The sequence below is a fragment of the Aedes aegypti genome, chromosome 2 (genome assembly GCF_002204515.2).
Source record: "Aedes aegypti strain LVP_AGWG chromosome 2, AaegL5.0 Primary Assembly, whole genome shotgun sequence".
Classification (NCBI taxonomy): domain Eukaryota; kingdom Metazoa; phylum Arthropoda; class Insecta; order Diptera; family Culicidae; genus Aedes; species Aedes aegypti.
The window spans coordinates 420,298,600-420,315,667 of record NC_035108.1 but is presented as its reverse complement, the minus strand read 5'-3'; the positions used below and the strand labels follow the sequence as shown (position 1 = coordinate 420,315,667).

The 17,068-nt window shown below is 37.3% G+C and overlaps 1 protein-coding gene across 10 annotated transcripts in view; it reads right to left on the bottom strand.

The window, feature by feature from the left end:
* LOC5568795 (potassium voltage-gated channel protein Shaw) overlaps positions 1 to 13,752 on the bottom strand; it is a 367,684-nt gene extending 353,932 nt beyond the window's left edge. For 3 of the 10 annotated variants that reach the window (XM_021847458.1, XM_021847459.1, XM_021847460.1), the window contains exon 1: positions 13,083 to 13,751. The gene's annotated coding sequence lies outside the window, so the exon portion shown is untranslated. Of the gene's footprint in view, positions 1 to 13,082 lie in introns of all 10 variants that reach the window. The other 7 variants (XM_021847462.1, XM_021847463.1, XM_021847464.1 and 4 more) reach the window with 6 other exon arrangements.
* Between the last annotated feature and the right edge of the window lie 3,316 nt (positions 13,753 to 17,068).

The following is a 17,068-nucleotide window of genomic DNA, read 5'->3' as shown; positions in this document are numbered from 1 at the left end:
TGTACCAGTATTCACCACCCTAAAGAAATATAATTTTTTTATGAATAAATTAAAAGACTTGTCAATAATGTCCATGAGTTTAACGAAAGACGAATTTAAGGACAGCATAGCAAAATACAGGTACAAAGAAACAAAAATTCTAGGAAGTTTTTTTTTCAACTTTTTTCCGGTAACTGTTGATGTTTCTGAAAAAGTTGCTACGTTACTTTAAAGTGATTTAATCAACACTAAACTTTTACCGTCTATTTGCGTCGTAAAACGGTATATAATTCAGGTTGTCAAATCCTAGCACCATGCCGATAAGCGGCATATCTACCCTATGTAGCTCTTTAGAAAGGCGTCTTCTCTACAACATGGGACAGAGAAGAGAGGGATGTTGATGTAGCGAAGTGTGCTGGTTGCACAATTTTCCGCCCATTTGGTTTCCGCCGAGAAAACTCGACTCCAACAAAAGGGAATGCCTCTGAAGTAAAGCACCAAAGGCGAGACACGACCACGTTGAGGAGGAGATTCGAAGGGGAATAAGAATTATGCTCACTTCATTTGTCTTGCTTCTGGATAATGGATTTCGGGAGGAAATGTTTCCTTTTGCTTTACAGCGTTTGGTCCTCAACCTTCGGATCGCCATTCGGCAAACTGTTGATGTTTATTGAGCTGAGTGCCGGCCGAAGGTTGTGCTCCGGCGTTTTGTTTCCAGGCAGGTGTGCTACACCTCTAATGCTCTCCGGTATGGCGCTTGTTTAATAGCAGCATCATGGAACAAAGTATCCAACCGTGAAGTTTAGTTTATGGATACTTTCTTGACTACTTAGTCATATATTTTTGAGGCAATTCGCTTTCTGCAAATGACTTTCTCGATTATACCGGAACGGGTGGCGTGACGTTGATTACCCGAGCAAATATTTCGAAATCATTCCAAATTAAAACAACGGTAAAAAAAAAAAACATTCCTTACATTTCAATGAAAATTCTATAAATTTCACACATCAAATTTATTTTATTCGATGCTTTTATAAGCACTGTATATACAGTGATTTAACGAAAAAAATGCTTACCGTTGTCTTAGTATTTCGTGAATTGATCCGTACCAAAAAAAAAAAAAAAAAAAAAAATTGAATTTCAAACCAACCTTCACCCATTTCTATTTTCTTGCGGATCCTATCCAAGCGGGCTCAACTATCATTTATCACCTGGTAAATCAGACCGCAAAATCACGCCCTCAGTAAAACGAGCTTTTTAATTCAGTGTGCTGTGCTCCTCGTAAAGGGTGGAAGTGTAAGCACTCCATGAATACCTCAAGCTTCTTCACTGCAAAATCGAACTTTTATAGACTTTTCTCCTTCTTTCCCGTCAGCAAGGCACTAATTGCCGATGATTTTTCTTTGTACTTGCTGGACTTGCTGGAGTTTTTCTTCCTACTTGCCGAAGGGCGGAACCACATCGAGTCGATGCCAATGGAGAAAGATGGCGTAATCACTGTCATTACAACGAGCATATGTTTGTATAGAACGTATCATTTTTTTTTGCTCCTTCTAGAGATGGGAGACTAATGGGAGGGGACATTTTTCTACTATGCTTCAAGGACTATGGAACGGATTGTTGGATGGGTTCGAAAGCCCGGAATTCGAGTTCAATAAATATGTTGTTAAAAAACATTCTTGGAGAGCAAAAGTGAAATACATACCACTTGATGCTTAGAGATAGATTCTTCCTCACTTGGGGTGTAATGCACAGAAGAAAACGCCTACTAGTCGGCCTTGCGTACAGAACGGTTTGATTAGAACGCAAACTAGTCGTCCTTGCAATCGTCGTCATTAGCCAACCTGTCTAGTGCCCATCTGGCAAGTGAAAAAGCACTACTGCAGCAGCGGAAACGGCCATGTAGGTACACGGTGTGCTCTAAACCGTTTTTCAGAAGAAAAAAACTTCTAGTCGAGTCTAGTACACGACACAGTCGACACGGACATGTCGAGTACACGACACGACACTGAAGACGGCCTTATAGTTGAGGTCAAAATACGCGTATCTGTCAAAGGATACAAACTCTAGTGGAATTAAATGGTATAGTACTAAATTTGGTGTTTCATCTACTTAAAAAATCTGTGCTCACATGTCGATTCATATGACTAAACTGAGGCATGTCTGGATAAAATTATAAAAAAAAACTATAATCCGTTTTGATTTTACGGTCTTCACATGGTGTAGGTCCATAAATTTTAAGGAAAACAGTGGTATTTGAACAGTAAAACATTTATCGTTTTTATCGAAAACAATAGAATAAAGTGGGATAAGATCTTCTTTGAAGATTTCCTGCTTAATATATTGATATTATAAGTTAATGTCATGGTGATTCGAAAGCTATTCAAGTAAGAGACATCGCTTCCAAATATTATAGAAATCGATTGAGATAGATTGTTACAGATTTTAGAAAAGTTATGGTAATGCAAGCCATATCTTCTTCTTCTTTCTGGCGTTACGTCCCCACTGGGACAGAGCCTGCTTCTCAGCTTAGTGTTCTTATGAGCACTTCCACAGTTATTAACTGAGAGCATACTATGCCAATGACCATTTTTGCATGCGTATATCGTGTGGCAGGTACGATGATACTTTATGCCCTGGGAAGTCGAGAAAATTTCCAACCCGAAAAGATCCTCGACCGATGGGATTCGAACCCACGACCCTCAGCTTGGTCTTGCTGAATAGCTGCGCGTTTACCGCTACGGCTATCTGGGCCCCATGCAAGCCATATATTATCTCTAAAAAAATCCCTGCCTACCATATCTTTTGTGAATTGTACGAGCTTGTTTCGAAAAATGTATTAAAAATGCATATATTCATAATTTTGCACAGACATGCAGTCTACCTGTTGAAATCGACTGATGAGCACAGATTTGTTGGATTTTTTTTTCTGATAATAACGATCAGGGAAGCACCATGATACCATAAGCGCATCGACGATATATGTGAGGGGAACGAAAAAAAAACGTCCAAGCTCGTTTGCAACTGATGACGCCGGTCGTTACGTAAATAGTTGTTCTACCATGAGTGGTTTTTAGATTAACAAGCAGGCGTTAATGACGAAAGTGTGTGTTTTATGAGTTATGGTATATGTCAGCTTACACGTCAATTACTGTAATGCAAAGGTTCATTATTTCTAACATTGTTTTGAAAACCAAGGAATATGGTAAAATTAAAAAAAAAAACTTTAATTTTCCAACATACATTGTTAGAATAACCTAAAGTTTTCTGTCGAATCCTACACTTCAGGTTAATTATCAGAACTCCAAGTATAAAAGACTTCTTGTAAGAGCTGGTGTTCCTCAAGGCAGCATCTTGGGGCCAATATCATACAATATATTCACATCGTTCTGACCTTAGTTACCTCAGGGATGTCAACAATCTTTGTTTGTGGATGACACAGGCCTCTCCGCCAAAGGACGAAGTCTGCGTGTCATCTGTAGTCGATTGCAAAACAGATTGGATATTTTTTCTTCATACTTGCAAAAAATATTAATCTTTCATAATCACATTTAGGGCGTTCAAGCCAAATGTAACAAATATATAAAATGTCTTTATCCACTTTTCAACAGTAAATCTAAACTTTGTCTCAACAACAAGCTTTTGATCTTCAATTAAATTTTCAGGCCAGAAATGCTGTATGCTGTACCAATATGGACTAGCTGTTGTATAACCAGAAAGAAAAAAATAGAAATGATTCCTGCTATAATACTTATGAGTTACAATTTAATATCCAATGTTGAAAGTTATGCAAAAATTGATTTGAACAACGAGTCAACAGCTCAGACAACTGTAGCACACAATTTTCACCAAACATTCATCACTCGCTATAGTCTGTCTTAATGGTAAATAATTCCAAGATCAATATGTTGCTCCATCTTGAACACCCTTTTCCATCGACTGCTAGACTAGCAACTTTCCCCAGCACACTGGAACGTCGCAATTTTCCCCGCTCATCGCCGACTATTTATTCGACCTCCGATGTTTGTTTACTCTTGTGTCTTCCGATTCCGCGACCCGCGGTTTGTCGATCAGGGCCAGAAACCTTTAAATGAGCGCCGCCGTGTGGTGTGCGAGCAGATTAGTCGGGTTGAAGTGCAATTTGGCATGGCGCGGTAGCCATGGCAGCTCCATTTACTTCGTCGTCGGATCTGATCTAGAAATAACTAACTGCGTGGGTATGTGGGACAGCGATAGTCAAATAATCAATCGGCATTTTCACTGTGGGTATAACAAACTTAGAGAGTAAAACATTTGAGTAACATGACAACGCAAAACACTTTACAAAGACATAAGCTTCTAGTTCAGATCCAATTTGGAAAAAAATAACTTATTCCATTTCTTCCAAAACTCAACTTGTAATATTCCCAGATAAACTAAAAGGTCTTCATTATATAAACCTTCAAGCAGATTTTTTTTTGCAAAAATCTCTCAAATGGCGGCTATAGACCCTGCTTCTCAGCATAAAATTGCTGCAAAATACCAAACCAAGGTTTTCATTAGAGAGAAAGCACTTATTTTCTACAAAGAACAATTCTGTGTCAGTTTTCGGACTTTCATACAGGGTAGACCAAAATCGTATGAATGTCAAAAAGTCAGTGCTCCTTTCCTTATTTCCTTTCCTCCTTACTACCTGAGTAATGTATCAAAAGGCCCTGTATAATACAAATTTAAGGTGTATTGACCACATCTGGGCTACTGAACAATACTTAATTATAAATAATATTAAACAATACCGTATCACCGAATCCTTCTCCAATTGAAGCGTGGCATAGCTAGTGTTTGTTTGAAATTGTAGTACACGTTTGGGCTTAATCAAAAGCTGCATATTTCATAATAAGGTTTTTTCCGTGAGGGATTCGTGAAAATTTGCTAGAAGTTCTCCATAATTTACAAAGAGCTCGCAAAAACTACAAGCTGTTTCAAGAAGACCAAAATACTTCACTTGGTTCCTTGGTACTTTTCATTGATTTTCTTAGAGATTCTCAAGGATTGCAGGAGAGCTCCATTGGTTTCCCCATGAATTTCAGGTGGTTCCTAAACAGTTTTCGAAGAATTCCCAAAACTTCACTGGATTACCTTTCGGAATTTCTGAAAACCACTCACTGTAAATTCTTATAGTTTATCTGTAAACCTCCATAAACGTCTGAAACACATGAAAACCATTTGTAAACTGTTTCGACATACCTGTGGATGTTCCTTTTAACAATTTTAGATCTAAAACCACACTAGTGCCATTGGAAAATTAGAAAAGAAAGACAAGGACACTGATTGCAGCTATTCTTTGAATACCAGAGAATCCGTTGAATACCTCTGCAAATGTTTCCAGAATACTTGGTGACCGTTGAGCAGTGGCGTGGCTAGGATTTTTCTGGAAGGGGTATAGGAGAGGAACTAGCAAATTCTTGTTTTATAAAAGTAACTGCGGTGGCAATTATCACAATTTTCACAAATTTCGTAGTTTGCATTTATTTTGTTTTGCTTTATTAATTTTTTGTCTTGTGTCGCTGCCCATCAGTGATATTTGAAAATTTCAGTTTTCGCTATGGAATATATAAATAGTAAAAAACGACAAGATTTTATCCAAATAACTCACGAGGAGTATCCCTTGTGATTCTTCAAGAACTTTTCAGGCATTCAACCATGTGCTATTAAGAGATTCCTCTGAGAATTCCCATGGTAATCCCTTCATAAATTGTTTCCGTACTTTTTCCGTGCTCCCTACAAAAACTTCTTTACCAGTTTTCAGTTCCCCCTGGGATTCTCACGGAATTTCCAAGATTAATAGTTATAATTCAAATTAAATTATAATAAAATTTGTCCTGATTTTTATAAAAAGACAATTTATACCGTCTTCAGCCAAAGACTGCAAAAACTGAACAATCACGAACATTAGGCAACGGACAACAACACGAAACACCCAGTAGGCCTGTTCGCGCACGTTCCAGCGTCTGTGGGGTCGGTGCGATGGCTGATCCATTTGGAGACATCTTTTTCATAATTAGTGGCAGTGGATTATTGGATGCTGGCTTTCACTAAGTTCTGCGGGCTAATTTCACTTGCACAATGACGAAAACAGGAACATATCAACGTACAAACGGTCAGTTTATTATAAACGAAATATATTTTAACTTATTTTCTGGTCAGGTACGTAAAACGAATGTATTTCAGAATTCGAAATCATTTGAACTACCCTGCATACATAGTGTGCTTCCGATTTATAGTTCAACAAGGTAGCTAAAAACCGAATAGTGGCCGAATATTTATAAAATGGCCCTTATTCACGTGTAACTACTATTATTTCGGCTTATAATAGCTTCTCGAGAACAGTGGAACTTCCCTTGACTGAATTTACACAAAAATAACCTAGATCGACAAATATTGGCGTCAACAAGGCCAGTGATGAATTTTTCGTTTGATGAAAAGTTCCCGCTGACTGGAGCGGGAATCAAACCCACGCAATACGCCTAAACGACTGACGCCGCTAACCGCACGGCCACAAAGCCCACTTTCTCCAGGCTTTTTTATCGTACCATAAAATAATAATAATCTCTTTCAAATTATCTACAAAAATCTGAAGCCAGAGAATGCTTTAAAAATTCTTTTCAACATTTCTGCAGGAAGGTTCTCTACGTTCTTATTACATTTAAATAACAATTTTGAGTTTTTGAATATTTACAAGAAATTCTAGGAGCCTCACCATCATTGTCTTCAAGATCACCTAGCAAGGATTTTTTCCACAAATTCTTCAAAGACTTCACGAACAGTTTCTCCAACTTTGCCTATGAGGTTCTTCAGATTCCTGTAACAAATGTTTCAAAAAAAGGAATGCTTGAAAAATTATCCAGGACATCCTACAAAAAACATTCAATGATTTTTTCAGGTATTTCTCCTAATATTCCACAAGATTTTCACAATCAATTGAATTTAATTAGGAAAATCATTCAATTAAGAAAAAAAAAGTTATTATATGCCTTCCAGACGCATTTGAAGTTACTGTTTGTCTTAAGTATTCGGATCAAAACGGTAAGTTGAACTATTCTCAAATGATCTGCCAAATACTCACAATTTTGCCAGCAATTATTCAGGGATTTCTTCAGAGAATTACATTATTGCTTCTCTTGCAATGTCGTCTTAGGATTGCTCCGAAAAAATCACAAGAGACTCATGCAAGTATTATCCCTAGATTTTATTCCACAAACAGCACTAGTGAATCTTCTGGGATTTTTTTCAACAGTTTTATTAAAGGATTTTGCAATTCATTCTTTGCCTGTTCCAAAAAAAATGTTCAAATTCCATCGGCTATTGTTTAAGTTTTAAGAAATCTAGTCGCTCTCCATTGTTGGTTCAAAAACCACTACAGGAATACCTCATTTTTTTCCAAGGATTACTTTACAAATAACCCTACAAATCACTTCATATGCATCCTATATCAGATTTCACGAGTAACAGAAACAAAAATAAGTTCTGGAAGAACTTAAAACAAAGCTTGTTGGATTATTTCAGCATAAATTTAATTCGAAAAATTCAAGAAGTTACCGTAGAATTTCTGAACCTTTTTGACGAAATTCATTACGATATATCCCACAGAAATGCATACATTTGTGGAATATACTACAAAAAGTTTTGTTTTTCTTCGTCTTTGGCGTTAAACGGTATATGAATCTAACATCTTAGAAAATGTTTCGCATGAATTCCGAAGTTTCATGATACTTTGGTGAACAGATTGATGTAGAAACAATTTTTCCCTACTTGCAGAAAATTCAAACAAACTTTTTTGAGGATAATATTTTTATGAGTGTAATCGGCTATAATGTGGCCACTATATCAAGGAATTTTAAGAAAATCGCATCAGTGCAAACCTTTTGAGAAACGAATGATTTAGATAACCATATTTCCTGCATTTGATTGATCCTACAAATATCCATTTTCGGGTCCCGGGATACCCCAAATTTACGATAAAATGGTCAATCTGTATGTAAACATCTGTGCCAAGCTTATGGGAACACGTTTTATTGAACGATTATCTTTGATATTTACTTTTAGAGAAATGAAACGTTTTAGTATCCTACAAATATATAGCTGGTTTTTTCGGGCATTATGTCCGAGTGGCCACATCCGGTACATTCTAAACGGTCCAAAAAATTTTATTTATGATGTTGAATATCAGATCATAATGATTTCTGCTATTTTTAATAAATGCCATTGCAAATAAATTAAGATTTTTGGCATGTCCCAAAAAATAGCTGTTTTTTACCTGACTTGACCCAGTAACCCACCGGAATAACTCTGGCCACAGGAATAGTCTCTAGTTCCTCTGGCTACTTCTAGAAACAAGAGATGTGGGCCAGTATAGTGACAAAAATTCATTTGCATCCGTTTTGAATTCGCTGAGCGGTAAGGGTTTTAGTATTTTTGCTTCCACTCAGGCCTGTACGGGTTAAAAGCTCTGTAATAAATAAATGAAACGATCAATTAAAGAAATCTATTCGAAATTATTTCAAAAAAAATATTGTTTGGTTCCTACCACTACTCTGTTATTTTGCTCAAAGCTTCTCTACAATCGAATTCAGGTTGACTTCTGCGTTCATGAGTCCTCTCATGGCGTAGGGGTAACACGCCCTAACTAGAGATCAGGGAGTTGTGAGTTCGATTCTCACTGAGAAGACGTGTAACTTTTTCGCAAATTTTCACATCTAATGCAAATTGTCCATCTAATCCAATTGCAAATTATATGTAATGTTTAGCTTTTCGGTAGTTGTTAAACTTCTCTCGGCTGGTTAGCCGTAAAACACGATTCATAATTAAAAACAAGTATTTCTGAAAGGCTTTTGATGAACTTCGCGAAGAATTTGTTTTTACTATTTCATGGGATTTACAGTATATATCTAGTAAAACTTGCAGCCTAATATCTCAGCATAAGATCCCTTTATTTATTGGAGGGTTCGACAAGGAAAACTTTTTTAACTTTGAAAGGTTTAGTTAAGTTTGTATAGTTGATTGTATGAACAAATATTAAGTGACAAATTTACAAGAGATTTGTAGTAAAATTTTGGAAATCACCCTTCGGTTTTCCAAGATATTTTTTTTTATCTTTATTAACGAGATTTTTTGTCCTGGGCTTGTTCCAACGGCTTTAATTCCCTTCCGCAGGAAGTCGTCTTTATAACATTTTTGTCATAAGTTACTCGGGGATGGGATTCGATCCCAGATCCTCGGCGTGAGAGGCATGCGTTCTAACTCCTACACCAGTTCGTCCATGAGATATTTGATTATACTAAATTTTTCAAGGAAAATCGAAGGGTGGTTTCAAAAACTTTGTTTTAAATCTGTTGGAAATCAGTCAAATATTTTTTTCTTGGAAATGTGTTAAATAGAGTTTTAGTTGGAAGATAATTCACAAAAATAACATTAAAAATTGACGAAACATCAAAGATTTTTTTATTTTTGTAATTAAAAACTGTGGTCAATTTTGTTAAGCTTTTTCACATCATGTTTTTGCCATACATCTGAAACCAATTCAGGCAGGTTATAATTATTGTTGCCAAGAATTCCCGCTATCTATTGTCTAAGAAATTCAGAATAGGCCTCCAAGCGCGAAACGCAACATACGGTTAGCCATCTATACTTAGGTAGCGCAACTAGTCAGATGATGAGAGATTTGATTTTTCACGCATCCATCATATGCCGCTGGGGGGAAAATGTTTTATTTTCCTGATAAAAGATGGTTAACAGTGAAACAGTTAGGCGGAAATGGTAGGAATATCCATTCTCTTTGTTCTACATACGTTTGTTTTTTTGTATTATTGCATTACTTTCATAAAAATTGAGATCCGGCTGGTAAGAGCACTAGTTTGAGGTTGGAAAACCAGGATATGTGAGGTTAGTTTCATTGGAACTTTCGCCTGCGCGATTTTTGCGTTTGAATTAAAAACGTTTCGGAACATTCTTCGCTGCCTCTAAAAATACCATTAGATAGTGAAATTAGTTTTCTACCATTGGATTTCATTCAATTTCATGCATTACTTCACTTAAGCAGTGAAAATAAATATATTCTTTCGAATGTTTTGAAACCATGAATGGGTTTGACATTGCTTTCGGAAACCATCATCCACACCTCAGCGGACGAATTGTCGTCTTAGGAGTGAATAGTGTTTGATACTTTGACCATGTCGCTTGCTCTTGCGGGGGCGGATGATGCGGTCAGGATCAAACGTGTTGCACGTCGCTCTCGTAGCACGATAGGATAGAACAGTGTCTCGGATCGCGTTAGCAGTGTTTGATCTTTTGATCGTATCGCTTGCTCTTGTTTGAGCCAACCCTGGCTCTTCCCTGTTCCTACGCCAATGCCTTCGAATGGAAATCCCTTGGAACGTTTATTTAACCCTTGCTCAAGGTTAAGAAAATCAATTCGGTCTTGAAACTAATCAAAATGAGGCGTTTCTCATTCATGTCGTAATGATCGCATCTATAGAGCTGAGCAATGCAATACAAAATACAATTACGGAAAAAGAGTAGTGTTTGATCTCTTTCAGGCTTCGAAGAAAGCGGTGCAAATAATGGATGTAGGTCAAACTGAATAACCTTTGGATTAGTTCTACTGTCTCTAGCACTGGACATTGAAGTGAAAAGTTGCAGCGAACAACATCAAGAAACAAATGCAAGACTTGCACTCCAGAGATTGAAGGTTCAAATATGGGTCGGGCCGAAACGTTTGTTTGAACTTTCTTTTAATTTCAAATCAAAACATGTAACGTTGAACTCAAGAGCTGTTTCTTTGATATTGCCAAGTTTCACACATGTGAATCCAAACTACTGGAATGTTTTCAATGTTTGTATGGAAAACGAGTTCGAAAACTTTTCAGCTCATATACTCAAAATGCCTTTTTTTACAGATGGGAGTGACTTACGATTCATGGTAGCGTCATTTTTGACAAGAAACTCTAAATGACAATTGTCAGTATGGAAGCTAAAACAGATAAGCAGTGTTTATTTAAATTAAAAAAATGTCAAAATATAACAAAAAAAATCAGATTACCTACTTCTTTTTTGCGAATAACCCTGCAGTAAATTAGACACAATATCTGGAAGAATTTATAATAGTGAACTTTCAAAAGTTAGGTTCAATCTAAAGCGAAACACGAAAGATGTTTTTGACAGATTTCTGAAAAAATGTTAGTGGATTTTTATCCATTATTTTGAGAGGTATTTCTGGACAAAACTCTGAAATTTGGAAATTAATAAAGAATTTTTAACCTATCTTGAAAAATATTTTGTGCTGGCTTTCAAAATCAAATTTTAACCGCGTATCTAAAACGCAAATATGACTTGTTGCTGTTAATTACTAGTATGAAGCCTTGCGAAACAGTTGAATTTACCAGTTGTAGTACTAAATTGACTTAAAGCTTCTAGAAATTGGTTTTGAAAAGCATTGTCTTTGTACCAATTATGGCAATAGCGATCCTAGCATTCGACATAAAAGTGTACTAATTATGGACTATCGAATATTTGCACGAAATGAACTCAAACGCCATCCAGAGCGCATGATAATGCAACGCTAATAAGTAATGAAGTGATTGCTAAAATTTTTGCCGAAAATTTTGTGTTAAATAGATGTTAAATAAATTTATTTCAAATGGGTTCAAAGAATTTTCAAAAAGTAGTTAATATGTAGTGAAAATGCAAAATATGATACAAATCAGCTAACTCATATTACCTTCCAGCGCCTAATTTTAACGAAAAACGAGCGAAAATTCAAATATTGAATATCGCTGAAAACCCCTTTCTACCATGAAATTAGCATATTCCGCTTGCGAACGTTTTCGAACGTGTGATTGAAAAATCTTAGTCATTGGGTACAAAACATGAAGATAATGCCTCACCGAACCGTCCCGTCGTGGAATAGCTTTTTTTTATTTTATTTCACTGATCAAAATATGTAAACAAACCGCCCAGAGAGTATCGCCATAATTGGGCTCTCATACACTCTTTGTACCAGTTACCGACATAGTATAAATAACACGATTTCCAACTTAAAACAATAAATTTAGTTGCTCACCAGCTAAATTTGTTAATTTGTTCTCACTAGGCAATGAACATTCATCGGTTAAAGCAGTTTTACCGGATGAAAACATACATTTCGAAACGGGTGTCCTTTAGCAAACTGCTAAGAAGGTGACATGTGTGTGAGGAAAAATTTTCAAATGTTCATTTTTGAAGGTTATTGCACGAATGTTCTTATCAAGGTTTGGTTACCATCAAAAACAAATAGGTTTATCATTCCTGTGAATATTAGTCGTTATATTCTAGTGAAACAATAAGAAAAATCTCTTTTTGTTCACTTTACTGCCATAATTGATACTATAGCCAGAATTGGTACATCTACCCTATATGTTGAAGAAAATTTTCGCAAAAAAATTAAGGAAATTTGTTATCAATTATTAAATTGTTCAAATCCCGCCGATTGAAAACCTTGTCGGGATGATAATTATTCGAAATTTTCTTGGACACAGAGAAGCTTCGTCGTTTCCACACAATATAAAAATTCCAACAATGGTCTATTGGCAAAGAATGCATTCAGGTAAAACTGTGGGAGCGCATTAGTGGAACAATAAGCTGAGAAGTATATTTTCTGTTCATGTGGAGACGTTATGCCAGATATAATAAGGAGAGTAATAAGAGTAAATTTCTGGCTATATTACAGACACTGTGGAGCTGACTGGTCATTTCATAGGATGTACAAGTATGTAACTTGTTTCCTAATACTGACGAAGCAGGCTAACTACAAAATATTTTAATGTAATAATCATTGTTCATAACGACTTTCCTCTATTACAACGTACCCTTGCGATACCGTCATAACAAACCTATAAGGTAAGAAGAATTTGAAAGCATGTGATGATCGATTATACCATTTGTATATAACCTTTCACTATAATAGTTTAGTTGATTTTATTATGATATGATCATCGACGATTATCGTAGCTTCTAAGTTTCAAGATTGCAACTCATCTAGTCCCATCCATGTCCAATATAAAGTTTATGTGTACTGATAATGCACTTACTTTGTTTGCAAATTTTCAGCAGGGGTTTCACTTGTACCATAGAGACATAGTACCATAGACATAACGCTTTATACACTTCGAATGCAATGGCGACAATATCCAAAGAGCAGCACCAGCCAACGGCATCAAGAAAACTTCGGTGACAAACTGTTTACACTATACACTATCCATGTATGTAGTTCACTTGAACGACATGTATTCTATATTTATTTACATAAAATGTGAGAACACCATACCGTAAACTGCACTCCACCGGCAATCAATGCACTTGCTCTACCTTCAAGGATAAATAATTCAAACACAACCAACACTTTTTGTACCCCACCAAAAATTGCATTGCATAATCACTGACCGCAATCGGCAATTACAACCACTCTTAACCACAAAAGAGTGGTTTGCTTTTTTATTATTTGTTGCTAATGCACCATTAACCGAAACTGCCATTCGATGCACAATGTGTCACATGGTGCTACAGTTAAACTGTTTTCCTCCGTACCCTCTCAACGACACCATCTCAACAAAGCACCCCACTGGTCCATACAGAGTCCAGCGCGGTTTGGACTGCTGCCAAGCCCGTTTTTGGAATACGCGTGCTGACACCGACGAGTCCCGAAGCAGACTGACGAAACCGTTGCCGGAAGATTTGAACTGAACCGCGCGCCAGACCAAATCAGAATAAACACAACGTAGCCGTCGTCGTCGTCTTCGTCCTCGTCCTCGTCGTCATAGTCCATCGTTGGCGCGCCTGTTGGATTTCGCTTCCTCTGTTTCAGTAGCATGGTAGGGACAGGAAGTCAGTCGGTTGTCAGTCGGCGAAATGTGGATGGTGGTGTAAGAGAAGACTGAGGAAGCAGGAAAAACTTCATCTTGGGGGGCGTGATGTTTTCGTTCGAACTGTAAACAGAGAGAAGCGTTTGAAGGATAAACGGTAAAAATTGAGCATGCTCTTTTGGGGAGAACGCGGAGAGCTTTTGACAACAGGAAAATACAGTTGTTTACCAAAATGTGCGGCTGCAGGGAAAATCTTAATGTGAATAAATCGGAGCAAACGTTCGCAGAAGGGGTTTCCAGCTCATGTGACAGAAACCCTGGCAACTATGGGTTTGATACCGTCAGCGGTTTACAGATCTAAACTTAAACAATTTCAGCTAGGATTACGAAATTTTCAATAAAGCAGTACTTTGAGCATGGGATCTTCCTTAGCTGAGTGGTTACAGTCCGCGGCTACAAAGTAAAGCCATGCTGAAGCTGTCTGGGTTTGATCCCCGCTCAGTCCAGGATATTTTCGTAACGGAAATTTCCTTTACTTCCTGTGGTAACCGACATTCGCGGAACATAATTTTGCAATAAATTTCAAAATTAAACTAAAGGTGTTCATTCAAATACGGGTATCGGTGGGACAATTCACCATAGTCCACCATCTGTACAGGAAACTGCTTTTGGTACTCAAAGCCGTCAATGGAAAAATACGGTTGCTTCCTTCCCCAGAGATCATCAGATGGACCAGCCAAGAATTCTTTTCGAGAAATATTCACTGTCCATGTCAAAGACAGCGACTGAGATTCTCTTTTAAGGAGTAACTGCTTAGCGTTTTCAGCGTCAATCAGAGTCGACGAAGAACCTTAATCCAGAAAGGCGATGGTAGATACTCTCGCCTGCTTTTTCTGTACGCCTCTGAGATTATACGAAAAATTGTAGCTTTCTGGAGTCAGTCGTGCTGTAACTATTAGTTAGCTCAGAGGGGAGCCTCCTGAGACTCCCAGAAACAAGATTACTCTTTACAATTTTTCGCGAGGCAGGGAAACCCTAATTCCTGAAATATTTTTTAGAGGAACCCATGTAGAGGTTATCGATAATACTTGGAAAAATTCCAGAAGAAATCGTTGAAGGAATTCCGGTAGGAGGAGTCTCTGGAGAAATTCCTGTAGGGATATCAGGAAGATTATCTGGGTAAATTTCTGAAGGAAGCAATGGGTATACTGCTGAAGAGATCTCTAAAAAATGCTGGGGAAACTTGCTGAAAAAATCCCTGGATCTCTGGAGACATCTTCTTCTTCTTCTTTGTATTACGTCCTCACTAGGACAGAGCCTGCTTCTCAGTTTTGTGTTTTATATGAGCACTTCCACAGTTATTAACTGAAAGCTTTCTTCGTCAAGAGAATCTAGGAAATTTCCATTACGAAAAGATCCTGGACCGATTGGGAATCGAACATAGACACCTTCAGCATGGCTTTGCTTAGAAGTCGTGGACGCTAGCCACTCGGCTAAGGAAGGCCCCGGAGAGGCTGGAGACATCTTTAATGGATGTAGTGGAGGAATCGCTGGGGAAATTCCTGGAGCAATCCTTGGAAGAATCCCTAGAAGAATCACATAAGGGACTTTGCTGGAATAATTCCTGGATAAATCTCTATAGAGATTTTTCCGATGAAATTCCTGGAATAGAGGAATCCATGTAGAAATTTCTGAAATCCTCGTAGAAATCTCTGGAGGAATTAATGAAAATATTTTCTTAGAGAAATCAATGTAGAGATTCCCCTGGAAGAATCCATGTAGAGATTTTACAAATGTAATCCCTGGAGAAATTCTTAGAAAAATTGGGAAATGTGAGATTCCCTTGAGGAATTCCTTGAGAAATTCTTGAAGGAATACCCGAAAAACATTGTGAGTCCTACAACGAAACTTTAGTGAAAGTTTTGTAGGAATCCTTGTAAAATCATTGGAGTACTTCTTGTAGCGATTTTCTTGAATCCTTGGGAATTCATGGAGGAATTTGTGAAGAAATTTCTTGTAGAATCCTTGGAAGAATTACAAAAAAAATCCCCGAAATAATTCTCGGAATCTCAAAAGGACTACTTGGGAATATTCTTGCATGTATATTTGGAGAAAACGATGAAGAAATTTCTGGATAAATTACAGGAAAAATCCTTGAAAAGATTATCCTAGTGTATCCCCTGGTGGAGATCCTAAATCACTGTAGGGATTTTCCTGGAGAAATCCTTGGAGCAATCACTGGAAGACTTCCTGGAAAAGCTCTCGGAGGAATTCGTGGAGAAGTTGCTGAAGAAATCCCGTTAATATTTTACTGAAGTAATCCATGGAGCAATCGCTAAGGACATTCCTACAGCATGTTACATGTTATTGAAGTAGATTATCTGTTGTTTGACCACATCTGGTCTTATATCAGTTGATATGGCTTAATTGTAACTTCTGCGTTACTGGAGGAGGATTTTTCGGGGGGAACTCCTGGCAGAAATCATGCAGGATTTCTGAAGAAATCCTGCTGAAAAATGGTATGGATTACTATAGGGATTATTTTCGAGGACTTTCTGGTAAAACTCCCAAAAATAGTAATACCATTAAATTTTCCTAATTTATCCGTAACGGAAACGGTTCCAAGTAGTCAGATATAATAATTTTGTGGCATGAACTTCTGAATATGATATATACCAGTACATTCCGACAAAGGTTTTAGGTGCCCTTGTAAGCATAAGCATTTATGACCGTACAATTTGTAGTTGCTTCTCCGTGGTTGACCGGAATAAACAAAATTGTACAGGCAATCAAGAGATATAGCTTGGGAGTAGCATACCATCCGCAATGTACAATTTCGAGAGCTCCTAATTGAGTAATGTCAATTACGGCGCCGGCCACATCCTTACGGTCATCGGAGAGTGAAGGAATTTTAGAGTAATATCCATTGTTACTAGACACCGAGATCACCTCTGCTTCTCCACGGTATTCATGGGAAGAAGTTTTGTTAGTGGAGATGGAAATCATAGCTGCATTATCAGGATTCACCATGGTAAGTGATGCAGTTTATGCAACCTTAGTTCAAAAAGCCACCTATCAGTACTTCAAAGGCAACATTTCATTTGCAGCAGCAGATCAGAATTTTTACTGGTGAATTGATTACATCTGTTTATAAAAGAAAAAAAAAACGCTTCCAATTAACTTAACCTAATTTTATCAAGATATGTAGCGAATTT